At 40.2% G+C, this 15573-nt stretch overlaps 1 pseudogene; it reads right to left on the reverse strand.

The window, feature by feature from the left end:
- Nucleotides 1-7406: 7406 nt before the first annotated feature.
- LOC126188631 (uncharacterized) overlaps nt 7407-15573 on the reverse strand; it is a 108028-nt pseudogene continuing 99861 nt past the window's right edge.

Consider the following 15573-nt stretch of genomic DNA (forward strand, 5'->3'; position numbering starts at 1 on the left):
TAGCACCACATTTCGAAAGCTTCTACACTCTTCTTGTTCAAACTATTTATCGTCCATGTTTCACTTCCGTACATGGCTACACTCCATACAAATACTTTCAGAAACAACTTGCTGACACTTCAATCTATGCTCGATGTTAACAAATTTCTCTTCTTCAGAAACACTTTCCTTGCCATTGCCAGTCTACATTTTATATCCTCTCTACTTCGACCATCATTAGTTATTTTGCTCCCCAAATAGCAAAATTCCTTTACTACTTTAAGTGTCTCATTCCTAATCTAATTCCCTCAGCATCACCCGACTTAATTCGACTACTTACCATTATCCTCGTTTTGCTTTTGTTGATGTTCATCTTATATCCTCCTTTCAAGACACTGTCCATTCCGTTCAACTGCTCTTCCAAGTCCTTTGCTGTCTCTGACAGAATTACAATGTCATCGGCGAACCTCAAAGTTTTTATTTTTCTCCATGGACTTTAATACCTACTCCGAATTTTTCTTTTGTTTCCTTTACTGCTTGCTCAATATACAGATTTAATAACATCGGGGAGAGGCTACAACCCTGTCTCACTCCCTTCCCAACCGCTGCTTCCCTTTCATGCCCCTCGACTCTTATAACTGCCATCTGGTTTCTGTACTGATTGCAAATAGCCTTTCGCTCCCTGTATTTTACCCCTGCCAAATTTAAAATTTGGTAGAGAGTGTTCCAGTCAACATTTCTCTAGGTCTACAAATGCTAGAAACGTAGGTTTGCCTTTACTTAATCAATTTTCTAAGATAAGCCGTAGGGTCAGTGTTGCCTCACGTGTTCCAATATTTCTGCGGAATCCAAACTCATCTTCCCCGAGGTCGGCTTCTACCAGTTTTTCCATTCGTCTGTATAGAATTCGCGTTAGTATTTTGCAGCTGTGACTTATTAAATTGATAGTTCGACAATTTTCACATCTGTCAACACCTGATTTCTTTGGGATTGGAATTATTATATTCGTCTTGAAGTCTGAGGGTATTTCGCCTGTATCATACATCTTGCTCACCAGATGGTAAAGTTTTGTCCGGACTGGCTCTCCCAACGCCGTCAGTAGTTCCAGTGAAATGTTGTCTACTCCCGGGGCCTTGTTTCAACTCAGGTCTTCCAGTGCTCTGTCAAACTCTTCACGTAGTATCGTATCTCCCATTTCATCTTCATCTACATCCTCTTCCATTTCCATAATATTGTCCTCAAGTACATCACCCTTGTATAGACCCTCTATATACTCCTTCCACCATTCTGCTTTCCCTTCATTGCTTAGAACTGGGTTCCCATCTGAGCTCTTGAGATTCATGCAAGTGGTTCTCTTTTCTCCAAAGGTCTCTTTAATTTTCCTGTAGGCAGTATCTATCTTATCCCTAGTGAGATAAGCCTCTACATCCTTACATTTGTCCTCTAGCCATCCCTGCTTAGCCATTTTGCACTTCCTGTCGATCTCATTTTTGAGACGTTTGTATTCCTTTTGCCTGCTTCATTTACTGCATTTTTATGTTTTCTCCTTTCATCAATTAAATTCAATATTTCTTCTGTATCCCATGGAGTTCTACTAGCCCTCGTCTTGTTACCTACTTGATCCTCTGCTGCCTTCACTACTTCATCCCTTAGAGCTACCCATTCCTCTTCTACTGTATTTCCTTCCCCCATTCCTGTCAATTGTTCCCTTATGCTCTCCCTGAAACTCTGTACAACCTCTGGTTCTTCCAGGTTATCCAGGTCCCATCTCCTTGAATTCCCACCTTTTTTGCAGTTTCTTCAGTTTTTATCTACAGTTCATAACCAATAGATTGTGGTCAGAGTCCACATCTGCCCCTGGAAATGTTTTACAGTTTAAAACCTGGTTCCTAAATCTCTGTCTTATCATTATATATTCTATCTGATACTTTCTAGTATCTCCAGGATTCTTCCATGTATACAACCTTCTTTTATGATTCTTGAACCAAGTGTTAGCTATGATTAAGTTATGCTCTGTGCAAAATTCTACCAGACGGCTTCCTCTTTCATTTCTCTCCCCCAGTCCATATTCACCCACTATGTTTCCTTCTCTCCCTTTTCCTACTCTCAAATTCCAGTCACCCATGATTTTCGTCTCCCTTCACTACCTGAATAATTTCATTTATCTCATCATACATTTCATCAATTTCTTCATCTGCAGAGCTAGTTGGCATATAAACTTGTACTACTGTAGTAGGCATGGGCTTCGTGTTTATCTTTGCCACAATAATGCGTTCACTATGCTGTTGTAGTAGCTTACCCGCACTCCTATTTTTTTATTCATTATTAAACCTACTCCTGCATTACCCCTACTTGATTTTGTACATATTTATAACCCTGTATTCACCTGCCCAAAGTATTGTTCCTCCTGCCACCGAACTTCACTAATTCCCACTATATCTAACTTCAACCGATCCATTTCCCTTTTTAAATTTTCTTGTAGATCACAAATGGCTAATTACCTTTATGTCCTTTGAGCACCATCAGTAGTTGAATTTATTTTGTTTCTATCAATCTTTGATGGGATATTTTGTATGTCCAAGTTGCGATGCAACTTCTAACTACGGCAAGTGTTTGCTTAGCAAAGAAACTTTCCAGTTCCCAATTCGCATACAAAAGTGCACCTTTCTTTCTGAAAAGAACGGCAATAAAGAAACATCGACTAAAAGGGTATCTGCCCAACACCTAGCTAAGGGAAATGTTTGCTGGAGCACCTTTTGCATTTTGCCCAAATGTGAAGAATGTATACAGTTAAATTGCATGTACATGTTCACAGGAAGATAGCTACTAGGTACACGAATTTTATAAACGTTTTTAACTCCTCGATGCATGATGGGGGCCTTCTAGGCCCGAGAGTGAATTAATCATCACTTTAACCATATTAAAGTCGTATATAATTGGACGCTACTTTACATAATCCTTGAAACTACGTCCAGGATTAAGACACATGATTAAATTGTATGTAATATATCAAACAATGCATGAAAACAGTGTTTTCTTAATTAATGCTATCCGCATAATGCATGATGGGGCCTTTCCAAGCCTGTCGTAATGTAATACTTCAGCAAACGATTTCCTGTCATCTACGAATGTTGCTACTTGTGCCATTTTTACTCTGAAAATAGTAGAACGTTCTAGAATGTAGCTCATTGCTCATTGTTGAAGTTGACCTCAGACGTGAAAGGTGTTGCTCTCATAGCTTATGTAAGTAACAATATTTGTTTTTCTTTCTTCTCTCTTTCTCTGACAAAGTAATTACTTAGACTTTCTTTCTAACCAAGGAAATTTCGTTTCTTACAGTATAGAATCGTCGAATACTGCTCGAAAAAGACTACCTACTATGATCCAAACACTTCAACGATTAATTCCAAATGATTGGGCGAATGTGAATCAAGGACTGCTTCTGAAGATGAAAGTGGTCTTGCTTACGCACCTACTTCGAATATTACAGAATCTAAAGGAAGTAGTGATGAGTGTTGGAATATAAATAATATAGGGTCTCCAAGGGTAGCCTGCTTTGCCCATAGAGCGCAGCCTCCAAATTCGAATATTCTAGCAATTAAACCCCAAACTGCAAATACAAATAATATACTAAATACAATACAGCCTGAAAATGAAATTAATTTAGCAAATCCAGCCCACCCTGCAAAATTTTTTATCGGACATGATGGAAATCTGTGGTGAAATATAACACCTCGTTCTAGCAGAACGCTTTCTCATAATACAATGAAAATTTCTCCAGGTCCTGTCAGGTGAACAAAGACACGAACTCCAAATGATGCTTGGAGTTACTTTATTACAAAGAATATTGTGACAGACGCACCTGACAAACTAGGACCCAAGACGATAATACGGCAGCTTTCCGCATTGCGTGGGAACTGTCCATAAATAACTGCAGACAAGGATTTCATTCAGGAGAGAACTCCACAACAGATGAGCTTCTAGTGTCTTATAGAGAGCATTGCAGATTTCTACAACGTATTCCAAGCAAGCCAGGAAAATATGGAATAGATATTCTGGCTCTGCGAGTCCTTGACATCATACGCTAAAGATGGGTTAGTGTACTCAGAACAAAGATAAAGATCGCCATCATCAAGCTAAGGTTGCACCTAATGTGGTAAGGACCCCGGCAAAGACCATTACAGCAAGCTCAACCAATATCACGATGGACAACTACTTTACCAGTTTCCCCTGATTCAAGATTTATTAAAAAGGGTACCATTATAGCAGTCGGTTCTCTTCGTCACAACAAACCCAAATTTCATCTGAAATGAAACAATGTAAGAATCGAGATGTTCTTTCTTCAACATTTGGATTCAATGAAGATCTGACTATTGTGAGTAATGTACCAAGAAAAATAAGAATGTCGAGCTATTAAGTTCCATGCATCACGACGCCACAGTTCATGAGACTCACAGAAAGAATCAGCTAGAAATTATTTCAATTTGTAATAAAACAAAATGAGGTGCGAATTATCTTGACCAAAAGATACGCAATTACATTTGCAAAGACAGACGATGAGATGGCCGTTTGTTTTATGATCTAATGAATGAATGCGTTCTGTTTATTTATAAATCGATACCTAGAATATCACAATGGACAAACGCATAAAAAGGAGGGTTTTCTTGGATGTCTGGGCTCTAGAATTTATTCATCCACATATGGGGTCCAGAGGAAAAACTTAAATTTCCAGAAGAACTAGACGTGACGTCAAAAGGGGCCAGGAAATGGATATCATCCACTAAGGAAAAATGTCCGGAAGAAAATTTTTTTTGTGTCACCTTTAACTGGAAAGGGAGATTGCTCAGTGTTGTTCTAAATGTTCTAACAACGTATGCAACGAACATAGTGTGCTTTTTTGTGAAGATTGTTTCCAGTAATGTGCATATCTTTGTGACGGGCAGTGTAATCTTTATTCACATAAAATTATGTGTAGATTAATTTTAGTTGTGCCTATTTAATGTGCGGTTAGCCATTATCTTTCTATCTGTTCTGTATTTGGATGCTATGGCGTATTGATTTGCACTTTACTTCACCATTGTGTTATTCCTAGTTTCTATCAGTCATAATATAAATTATTATATGAAAAAATTACAAAATTAATAAGTTTTATTGAATCGTATTCCACTGAAATTAATGGTCAAAGATTTTGCATTAACGTTAGTCTGAACACTCATGCATACCAAGGTTAACAGTGTTCGGGACGCACTTCATTTTTTTTTTTTTTTTTTTTTGCGATTCTAGAAATTCGAAGTTGCAAATAATTTTGGACGAACATTTCATAAATTTGTCACTCACTTGCAACTTGTGAATCACTCTCAGAAAAACAGCAACGAAAGGAGAAGTTCATACAAGAATAAAATGTCTACGATGGTATCTTGAAAGGAAACGGCGGTTACATCGTAAAACCCATTCATACGGAACCTTAAGTTCCAGGCCTTAAAAATGCATTTAATTCACCGTCTAACCAAAGTTCTCTGTGTATTAAATTAAGAAGTAACATGGGCGCAACAAAACAACGATTATACTTTTATCGTTTGAAATAGATTGCAGGTGTTTCAGTAAAATGGAAGTTTACGTTACGTTAAGAGATAAAAGGAGGGAGGTAAATTGGGACTGAGGTTAAAGGCAGCTTAACTACGGCCTTCTTTACATTTTCAGAAAATATGTGGCTCACTATAGTGTGGTTGCAGCCTAAGTAGTTCAACTGTAGCCTGTTATTTCTGTAAATTGCTTTCTTTATTGTACGTTACTCGGAGTATTGATACCGGGAAACATTTAACTGGAGACTTTGTCGTATAACAAGGACTGAAGTACTGTAGGAAAGAACAAACCTAGAAAAATCTAACCAACGAAGACATCGTATATATTTCTAACACAGTAAAATTCAATATACTCCTTAACAAAGGTGTGGAGCCAAATAGCGTACAAGTAATTAGGACAGTTAATATGATGCCTTTTTTAACTGCTAAGTAACTTTAGTTCGATTAATGATTGTACTTTGTTGGAAATTGCCTCGTATCTTCTGTCTTTCCCCCAAGCACTCAATTTTTAAAATCAGTTTCGACGAACACAACTGTACTTCGTCTTTGATACCTTTCCTCTTTAACCAGCGGTACCATCAATCGATATTGAAATTATGATACATGAAAGAAAGTAATATCCTTTAACAAACACTTTATCGGGCTTTGTCGGCTACAAAAGAAGGATTAAGCTAAACACCTCCCACCTTTCTCTCTTGCGATGTATGCCCATCGACTGTAGTATAACATGACAGGGCATTCTGAATATGGCTCTGAATTCGGTAATATAACGAAACCAAAACGTAATTACATAGTAGATTTTGAATTACTTGAAGATTTTATGAAATTTGGGGATTGAAGTAGCCGAATGCTGATAAAAGTTTGACTACCTATCTTCATTTTAAAATTATTCGTTTCATATCCAACAGAATTTGATTACGAGTATGCAACCAATCGCCAATCAGTGTGGTTACCATTTGCACTGTAGTACTGAAGCAATGTGAGCACTGCTTTTAAACTAACCCCAGTGTTCGGTGAATCTGTACTCAACGAAGCATTAAGTGGTAGCAATTGTTTACTAGGAAGTAGCCCCTACAGTAAAGATAAAATATTTGTTACCGACAGTTTGCTTGTAGTGTTCATTGACCTGATCGTTAATTCTTCTACATAGTGGCACAAAAGAAATCGACCTACTAGGGAGCATTTATTATTACGTTCCTAATAGGATGACATAAAGATTGTGCTCCGCTTGACTTTGCAGGGATAGTGTTGAATGTGGATGTCGTGAAGCTAGTAAAATATCGATGTAAAAATAAATCCTGCTAAATAAAGAAACAAAAATCGTGATGACGAACTATGTGAATTTTCTTATCATTCCAGTACGTTATATCAAGTTAACTTGCGTGAATTTCGAATTGTGTCATCCAGCCTCTTTCATACCTGAATAAACGAGTTTCATATCATTCTTGACATGAAGTGTATAAGTTCGTAGTTATACGAACGAACTGGCTACGTGGTTATTATCCATGCTCTCTCTCTCTCTCTCTCTCCCTCTCTCTCTCTCTCTCTCTCTCTCTCTCTCTCTCTTTTCCTCTTTCACTTCCTGTTCCTCTACCTACCTATTTGTGTGTGTGTGTGTGTGTGTGTGTGTGTGTGTGTGTGTGTGTGTGTGTTTTCAGATACTTACAGTCTGCTGGAGTCGTTCTGCATAAATTACTCTGAATAATTAATGTAAGCTCTCAAGAAGAGTTATAAATATTCAGAAATTACTCTGTTTGCCTTTATTCAGACCATCTCTCGGATGCCAACAAACGGATTATTATCTGTAAATAAATGTGTGGACATCCTTCTACATTTTTCTTATAGCTAAATAGTAATTACACTTCTAATCACGTTAAGGAAAAGAATAACTTTCCCGGTCAGGTTAATAATTCTATTGCTCACTACGTATACATCTATGCAGTATCTACAAGACTCGTAACAGGTGATCTCCTTTGGACTTTCTGGACAAATTTCGCCAAAAAGTAATCTCAATATGCTAACATATTTCACCGAGTACTGACCCGTTGCCGAAAACAATTTACTGTCACTACCGATAGAGTAGCATGGAGAGCTTCATCAAACCACTCTCAGGACTGAAGAGCACAACAACAACACCGATAATGCTGTTTACAAATGGTTAATTTTGTTCATATGTACCAACTTGCACATCAACATTCTTAAACTTTTGTATATCAACATCCGCTTCAGGAATATCCATCTTGCTCACATATTGTACGACCGTCTACAATAAGTTAAAAGAAAACTGTACTGCGTTACATTGAATTTTATGCACGGAAGTAAAAATATTGTACCATGTTCAACTACTGAACTGTCTTCACAAAGGCATAAAGATTCGTATAAAAATATATCTCACAGATTGTATCGGGAAGGACAAAGTAATAAAATAGTCCTCACAAAAAGAGGCTACAACAAAAAGAATCAGACCAACAGACTAGATGTCAGCGGGTTCAGGGAGAAGACACAAAGTTGCGGATTACCATAGCTACCCATCACAGTCAATTTAATACTACTTGCGGTAGCTGTAGTATTAAAATTCTGCCCTTGAATCGACTTTGTTTTGCTATTCAAATCCCTACATGGTTGTTTCTCTCGCCTTATCTGCTCTAGCAGCTTTCTTCCTTTCAACAGGGGATGTCTCCACTTTCTCTTGACTGTGTACAGACACATTTTGAGACGGCAGTGCAATTTTCCTCAAGTTAGTCTTCTTGGTCTATACACAAGAAACCTAATTAGATATAACCGTGAGAAATATGACCTGCTGTTGGAACAGAAATTGCGAATGAATGAGGTCATATTCACACATTTAAATGTACCTGTATGCAGGTAATCGTCTTGTTCGAAGTGTTAGCTGCACAAATTCTTGTATTGGGTCAATTCCTCTCCCTTTCTTATGCCCACATCCCATTTCTTTTTTACGCACAGAGTCAAAGGACACGCTGTGTATGTTAATCGACCGATTTCCCTACTCCGGGGACTGAAGAATACAACCACAATGTGTCTTGAATTTACGAGGTGCATTCAAGTTCTAAGGCTTCCGATTTTTTTTTTCTCTGGACTGGAAAGAGATAGAAACATGCGCATTGTTGTAAAATGAGGCCGCGTTCATTGGCAATACGTCCCAGAGATAGGAGCACCGTATGGCAGATGGAATTTTACCGCCAGCGGCGAGAATGAGAACTGTTTTAAATACTTAAAATGGCGACGTTTTCCTTACTTGAACAGCGTGCAATCATTCGTTTTCTGAATTTGCGTGGTGTGAAACCAATTTGAAGTTCATTGACAGTTGAAGGAGACATGTGGTAATGGAGTTATGGATGTGTCGAAAGTGCTTTCGTGGATGCGACAGTTTAATGAAGGCAGAACATCGTGTGACAACAAACTGAAACAACCTCAGGCTCGCACAAGCCGGTCTGACGACATGATCGAGAAAGTGGAGAGAATTGTTTTGGGGGATCGCCGAATGAGTGTTGAACAGATCGCCTCCAGAGTTGGCATTTCTGTGGATTCTGTGCACACAATCGTGCATGACGACCTGAAAATGCGAAAAGTGTCATCCAGGTGGGTGCCACGAATGCTGACGGACGACCACATGGCTGCCCGTGTGGCATGTTGCCAAGCAATGTTGACGCGCAACGACAGCAGGAATGGGACTTTCTTTTCCTCGGTTGTGACAATGGATGAGACGTGGATGCCATTTTTCAATCCAGAAACAAAGCGCCAGTCAGCTCAATGGAAGCACACAGGTTCACCGCCACCAAAAATATTTCGGGTAACCGCCAGTGTTGAAAAAATGATGGTGTCCATGTTCTGGGACAGCGAGGGCGTAATCCTTACGCATTGCGTTCCAAAGGGCACTACGGTAACAGGTGCATGCTACGAAAATGTTTTGAAGAACAAATTCCTTCCTGCACTGCAACAAAAACGTCTGGGAAGGGCTGCGCGTGTGCTGTTTCACCAAGACAACGCACCCGCACATCGAGCTAACGTTACGCAACAGTTTCTTCGTGATAACAACTTTGAAGTGATTCCTCATGTTCCCTACTCACCTGACCAGGCTTCTAGTGACTTTTGGCTTTTTCCAACAATGAAAGACACTCTCCGTGGCCGCACATTCACCAGCCGCGCTAATATTACCTCAGCGATTTTTCAGTGGTCAAAACAGACTCCTAAAGAAGCCTTCGCCGCTGCCATGGAATCATGGCGTCAGCGTTGTGAAAAATGATTACGTCGAGAAGTTACGCCAGTTTCATCGATTTCGGGTGAGTAGTTAATTAGAAAAAAAGTCGGAGGCCTTAGAACTTAAAAGCACCTCGTAATTTTGGTTTCTGCCACGCATAAAAGTCATGATCCATTCCCGTCTTCACAAATCCAGGTAAGCTTTGACGCATTTTGGATGCTTTGTTTCAGCCCTCAGTAACTGTCAAGAGCACGCGAGATGTCAATACCCTGGAGTTTACAACCCTCGAAGTCGCCGTTGGGGCGCTACGAGCACCATTTGAAACGCGAATTTCCATTGATATTAGTCAACCGTCGAGCGTCAACGACTCTGATTGTCGAGATTGAAGAGTGGCGCTGTAACTGGTCTGGTGGCTAAAGTAACCTCTATAGCAACGGATGGAGGGCATCGGAGCATCTAGAAGGAAGATTAATGTGCAGGGCTGGGCTCATTGGTACGTGAAGCATTTGAGGCGTACAGTGAGCGAGCAAGTGTAACATGCTTGTGTTGCTGTCGACTGTAGTTTCAAGTGAATAAGTAGCAACCAAGTATCGGCAGATCGGGAGTGTGTTACTCAGATTGTGGTTGCTGGCAGCGCATAGATTATGACCAGCGGTGTTTTCTCAACGGCAGAGCACGACCGCTGCGCGTGGTAGCCGCGGGATCTAGGGTGTCTTGTCACGGTCCGTGCGGCTACCCCCGGCGGAAGTTCGAGTCCTCCATCGGGCGTGAGTGCCTGTGTGTCGTCCGTAGCGTAAGTTAGTTTAAGTTAGATTAAATAATGCGTAAGGTTAGGAACCGATGACTTCTGCAGTTTGGTTCCATAAGACCTTACCACAAATTACCAGTTTCTAGAGCACTGCTGGAGTGATCGGACTGATTTTCTTGGTACGTTGAATTAAGACTGATTTCTGTTTTGGTGATGTTGTTAATCAATCTTCTTCTCTTCTGACGGCGTTGTGAGTTGATTCATTGACGTTTTCCAGCCATTAGTTGGTTGCTTGCTCGCCTGACACGTTTTAGGCTCCTAGGGTAAGGACTGTGCAACTTACTTTATCGTCTAATGTGGTAGTTACAATTTCTTCCTCCACCAAACCTGTTTCACCTTACTGTTCCTTTAAATCTAGTTTTCAAGATTTGTGTTTCCGAAAGACTGATTACTAAGGCTGAGACAATTCACTGAGTCTTTTAGTTTAGCGTTTTTAATGTGTTCCGAAGGATTCGATACTGAAATTGTTAAAAGTAGTTGAATCCATTAATTAGGTGTTCTTAAAGATTCGTTTTTTCCGAAGCTTTTGATGTTAAGACTGTTTACTCCGTTGCCTCAGTTAAATTTTTCCGTGAATGAGGGATTATTAAACTGCCAAGTGTATGCTTCGACATACCATTAAAAATAAATATTTTCTCTTTAATATGTCCAGACCGAAAGCCAGCACGTTCCATTGACGAACCGCAAGCTGACTACCTTCTGAGCCAGATGCAACGAACATTTTACAGCTCCTCCCAGAAGCCAAAAGTTACGATGAAAAAATTTTCATTTGAGGGAGTTCCTGCAGCATATGCGCAACGCAGCGCGGCATTGATATAGGTGTACAAGTACAGACATGTAAGCAAGGGACTGCTGTAGCACTTGGGTCTATCAGAACTGTGTGTGGTAAATGCGAAAACCTGAATTATGGCGACGCTTTTCAAAGACGTCCTAATAGGACTAGCGTGCTGGTTGTCTTTTCTTGGCTGTAGACGTATGAACACTGGTAGACAGCTATTGGAGGGTACAGAATCCTTATCGGGCAGCTCGTCTGTCGAAAACAACCGCTGTGGAATGGTGCGCCAAGGGGTGCTCCTTGTCCATGATACCGCAGGTCGCCACATCGCAAATGTCGTAAGGCCGGAGTCACGACATCTCAAGTGTGGAACCTCGAGCACTAACCCTGTAGTTCTGACCTCTCCCCATGCAAATATCACGACTTGGGTCCCTTGAAAAAGTTCTTGAAGTGTTGACGATCAGTGTCGGATAAGGAAATCCAGCAGGCAGTTACGAGCCTCTTCATGCAGCAGGACACGGTGCTTTACCAAACTGGTATCTTCAACCTGGTGTGTCGGTGGAATGATGACCTCGATACTCTCGGCTATTTTGCCCGATTGGAATACCGATTCTGGACTGTACGGCTCTCGAACGAAAACTTTTCTATCGCCCTTTTTAATTGCTTGCGTAGCACTTGGTCTAGGATTTACTGAAGGCAGACCAGAGCTTTGAAGGGTTAACAAGCCTTCTGTGAGATGTGGAACTTCAAAGCGTCTCACGAATGATGAGAATCGTTATCTGTAAATCCTCTACAGATAAGTTATCGGCTGTTTTCTATCTTTGTGGATGTAGTGCAACCAATTTTTCTACCAGAACGCGTGATCAATTCTGGAACGCTTGAGACAGGTACACTGGACAGGGCCACGGGTTTACTCGTTTTACATTCAGCGGACAACATATTTCCATAAGTTTTGTCATGTATATTTCTTATATCTGTCACTAAATAACAGTAACTATTATGTTGACGTTCTGCGATATTTGTAATCAGGACCGCATTTATCCACAGTCTATATCGTTTTCAGCCTAATGGAAAATACCATAAAAGTTTAAAACAAAAAAGTCTGTGTTATAATTCTTTGCGGCGGGTCGACATAATAACAGTTTGTAATGGCGTCCTATTAAAAACATGGCACTTCAGTTGGCGAAATCGTTAGAGTTTTAGGAATGACAGAGCAGTTTTGAGAATTTGAAGTGAGTTCGATTTCACGGAAACTGATTCCGTCACACTTCATTTCGCCGAAGCCACGATCAACACAATATTTCGCTTCTTGTCTCCAGAAGCCGTTTCTGAGCACCTATGACTGTGAAAAGCATTTTCTGATAAAATTTTGCTTTTTTGTGGATCCACAGCCACCAAATACTTAGTAAAATAAAACATGAAATATTGATTTTCGCGTAGATATAGCCCTCAAATTTTACTTATTTAAAAAAAAACAAAAACATAGGTCTACAGCGGGAACAAGGCAGGAGAAGTATGGACCGTATTTTCATAGGCTGAAAAATATTGGCCATTTTACTGTACATCAGTAAGGTCAAGTAAAGCAAAGTAAAAAACGTATATTATAGGCCGGGAGATCCCAATGGGTTTTCTCATTTTCGTAACCGGAAAAGTATTCTTACTTGGTGCAGTTTTGCGTCTTTTCTTCACGACATGCAAGCTGTCGCAATTCATGTGTGTAGGTGTTGTGCAGAGTAATACAGTGCCTGTAGTGCTTAGTGTAGAGTTTGCGTTACCGGTAATGTTGGTAGACACAGAGCGAAACTACATCTGCTTCCTTCGCTACTTAAAGGCAAGTTATGAAAACTGCTATCGCTAGGGCGTAAATTGGTAACATCCGCATCGAATGCCGCAGCACTAGTATCCGCTGGCACACTCAGCTAATTAATTTGACGTTCACGTGAAACTGGTTCAAAAGCAGTTAAGAAACTCCACATCCAGTTGTCGCATTTTACATCGATGACAACTCAAAGTCAATTTAGTTCCATATCACTGACATCCTGTGTTGCGTATTACATTTGAATGTAGATACAATGAGATATTCTCGCCAAATATCTTGTGTGACTGCAGTTATTTTCTCGAACCTTTTTTTCACCCCATCGTATATTTTTGGTACACAGTAGCTGTGCTTTCTCTTCGCTCGCTGCTCACACATTAATTAAGGATTTCAGCTAAAATGTGCACACATATTTTCAGTTGGAAATAAACAAAAGTGGAAAAGAGAAATAAAAATTAAATATCTAGGTACATCAGGTGTTAGATTTTAAACTCTTCTGTCACAGGTGATTCTTTTCAATGTTTATATTACAATGGATACTACCCCAAATCGTAAATTTTTTTGCGTGGTTACTGTCTATAAAACATCAACTGAAAGCAAGTCTTTGAAAGCGAGAAAAATATAATGTAACTCCCAGTTTCCACAACATATACGCCAACTTACCCACCTCTTAGTACAAAGATATTAAAGTCATAAACGTTCCTTAAAGTGATGTACACCAGTTTCTACAGAAATATCGAAAGATTTTCAGTTTAGTAAGCCTCACTGAGATCACTTCTTGAATCAACTTGTCGATCAGATGAGTGTTAGCTCCCCTATTAAAGTGAAGACCGGCACTGAATAACAACACCGATCACAGACTACTCCAGGTGGAGCAGCTGCCATAAAAGCCACGTGCGCCCGCAATAAAACGCATTCAACAATCGCCGTCCAGATTCCAACGAAATCACCCTCTTCGCTCCTCAAGTGCCCACGAACGACTCCAGCGAGCTCGCGAATTCGTATCAGCTTTGGAACTTCTTTCTACTTTGGAGACCTTTTAGTCAATCAGTACTCGGGTGGCAGAACGATAGCTTTCTTACCCTTCCAGCTGACAACCACCCTCCACTCAAAGCTACTGCATTTTAGGTTGGATCCTAAATATTCTGAATAGTGGCTGAAGTCAGGTAAAGCCGCGAAATTTTAGTAAATTTTTGAATTTTTTTCAACTGCTCAGATTAGGAGTAAAAATCAGGCCACCCCCCCCCCCCCCAAACAAAAAGTTACCGACACAGAGAATGTCCCATCTGCCACGTGATTATATAGCGTCCTTATGAGTTTCTTAATATTTTAATTTAGCTGTGTAACCAATCTTTTATCATAGCCTCACTTCGCGATTGGCTAAAATATGTCGAAGTTAAGACTCTGTACAATGAAGGAGATAAATCACTTCCAAAATATCTCACCAAATCCTCTTTTGCCAATATTCTCGAAACTTTCAGAGAGAAGGTGACTAGAAGCAAAATATTTCCACTGTTACACTTTAGATTTCTGAAGGTATATTTCTACTCGTGCGTACTGTACTTGATATGTTAGACTAAATCCCAGGCTATTAGTAAATCGTGAGACCTGCTAAATCACAATACCTTTTTAAGTAAATAAGAATTCTGCGGTGTAACAATTACTCCAGCATAGCTGTAAAAATTGTATCTCTCTGAACTGAAATAAAGGGTATCAGTAGTTCTTAGTCCTGTATGAAGTTGTCATTCATAATGCAACTGGAAACTAGTTACCCTTAATGACCCGTAATGTTAAAATTTACGTCCCTTAACTTTTTGTGTACAGTGTGCCACTAAAGTTCCTTTACAGACCTCGAGAATTCGTAGTGAGAACCAAGACGATTAAGTTTAGTGAGTTTAGTGCAGGAACTGATGTCCTGAAACACACCTTTTTCCCACTATACGCAAAATGCTGCAACACACGTTGCTCTTTGACTCGTGCTACTTGTCGTTTGGGTCCACATGCAAGTAGGGCTTGATGTGACGACCACCGACGTCACTACAGATACGGTACGCCCGTACCAGGTTCCGGTGTACACAATCATCAACGCCTTGTCCTCCAGCATCAGCTGCAGCCATAACGGGGTCTCGCAAATCAAGGATTTCATGTGGCCCCACAGGTAATAATCTAGAGGGTTCAAGCTACGACAACGTGTTTTCCAAGCAGTTGGGCCATCACGACTTATCCACTGTTGGCCAAATGGTTGGTCCAGACGATCTCGGACTGCATGTGACAAATGAGCTGATGCGCCATCGTGCTGAAAAAAACGTATTATGACGCACATGCAACCAGGTGAACATTGAATGGCGAACGTAATACCCTGGTCAATGGTGCCGAAAGTGCGGGAGATTTGAA

This window comes from Schistocerca cancellata, chromosome 5 (assembly GCF_023864275.1).
Source record: "Schistocerca cancellata isolate TAMUIC-IGC-003103 chromosome 5, iqSchCanc2.1, whole genome shotgun sequence".
Taxonomy (NCBI): Eukaryota; Metazoa; Arthropoda; class Insecta; order Orthoptera; family Acrididae; genus Schistocerca; species Schistocerca cancellata.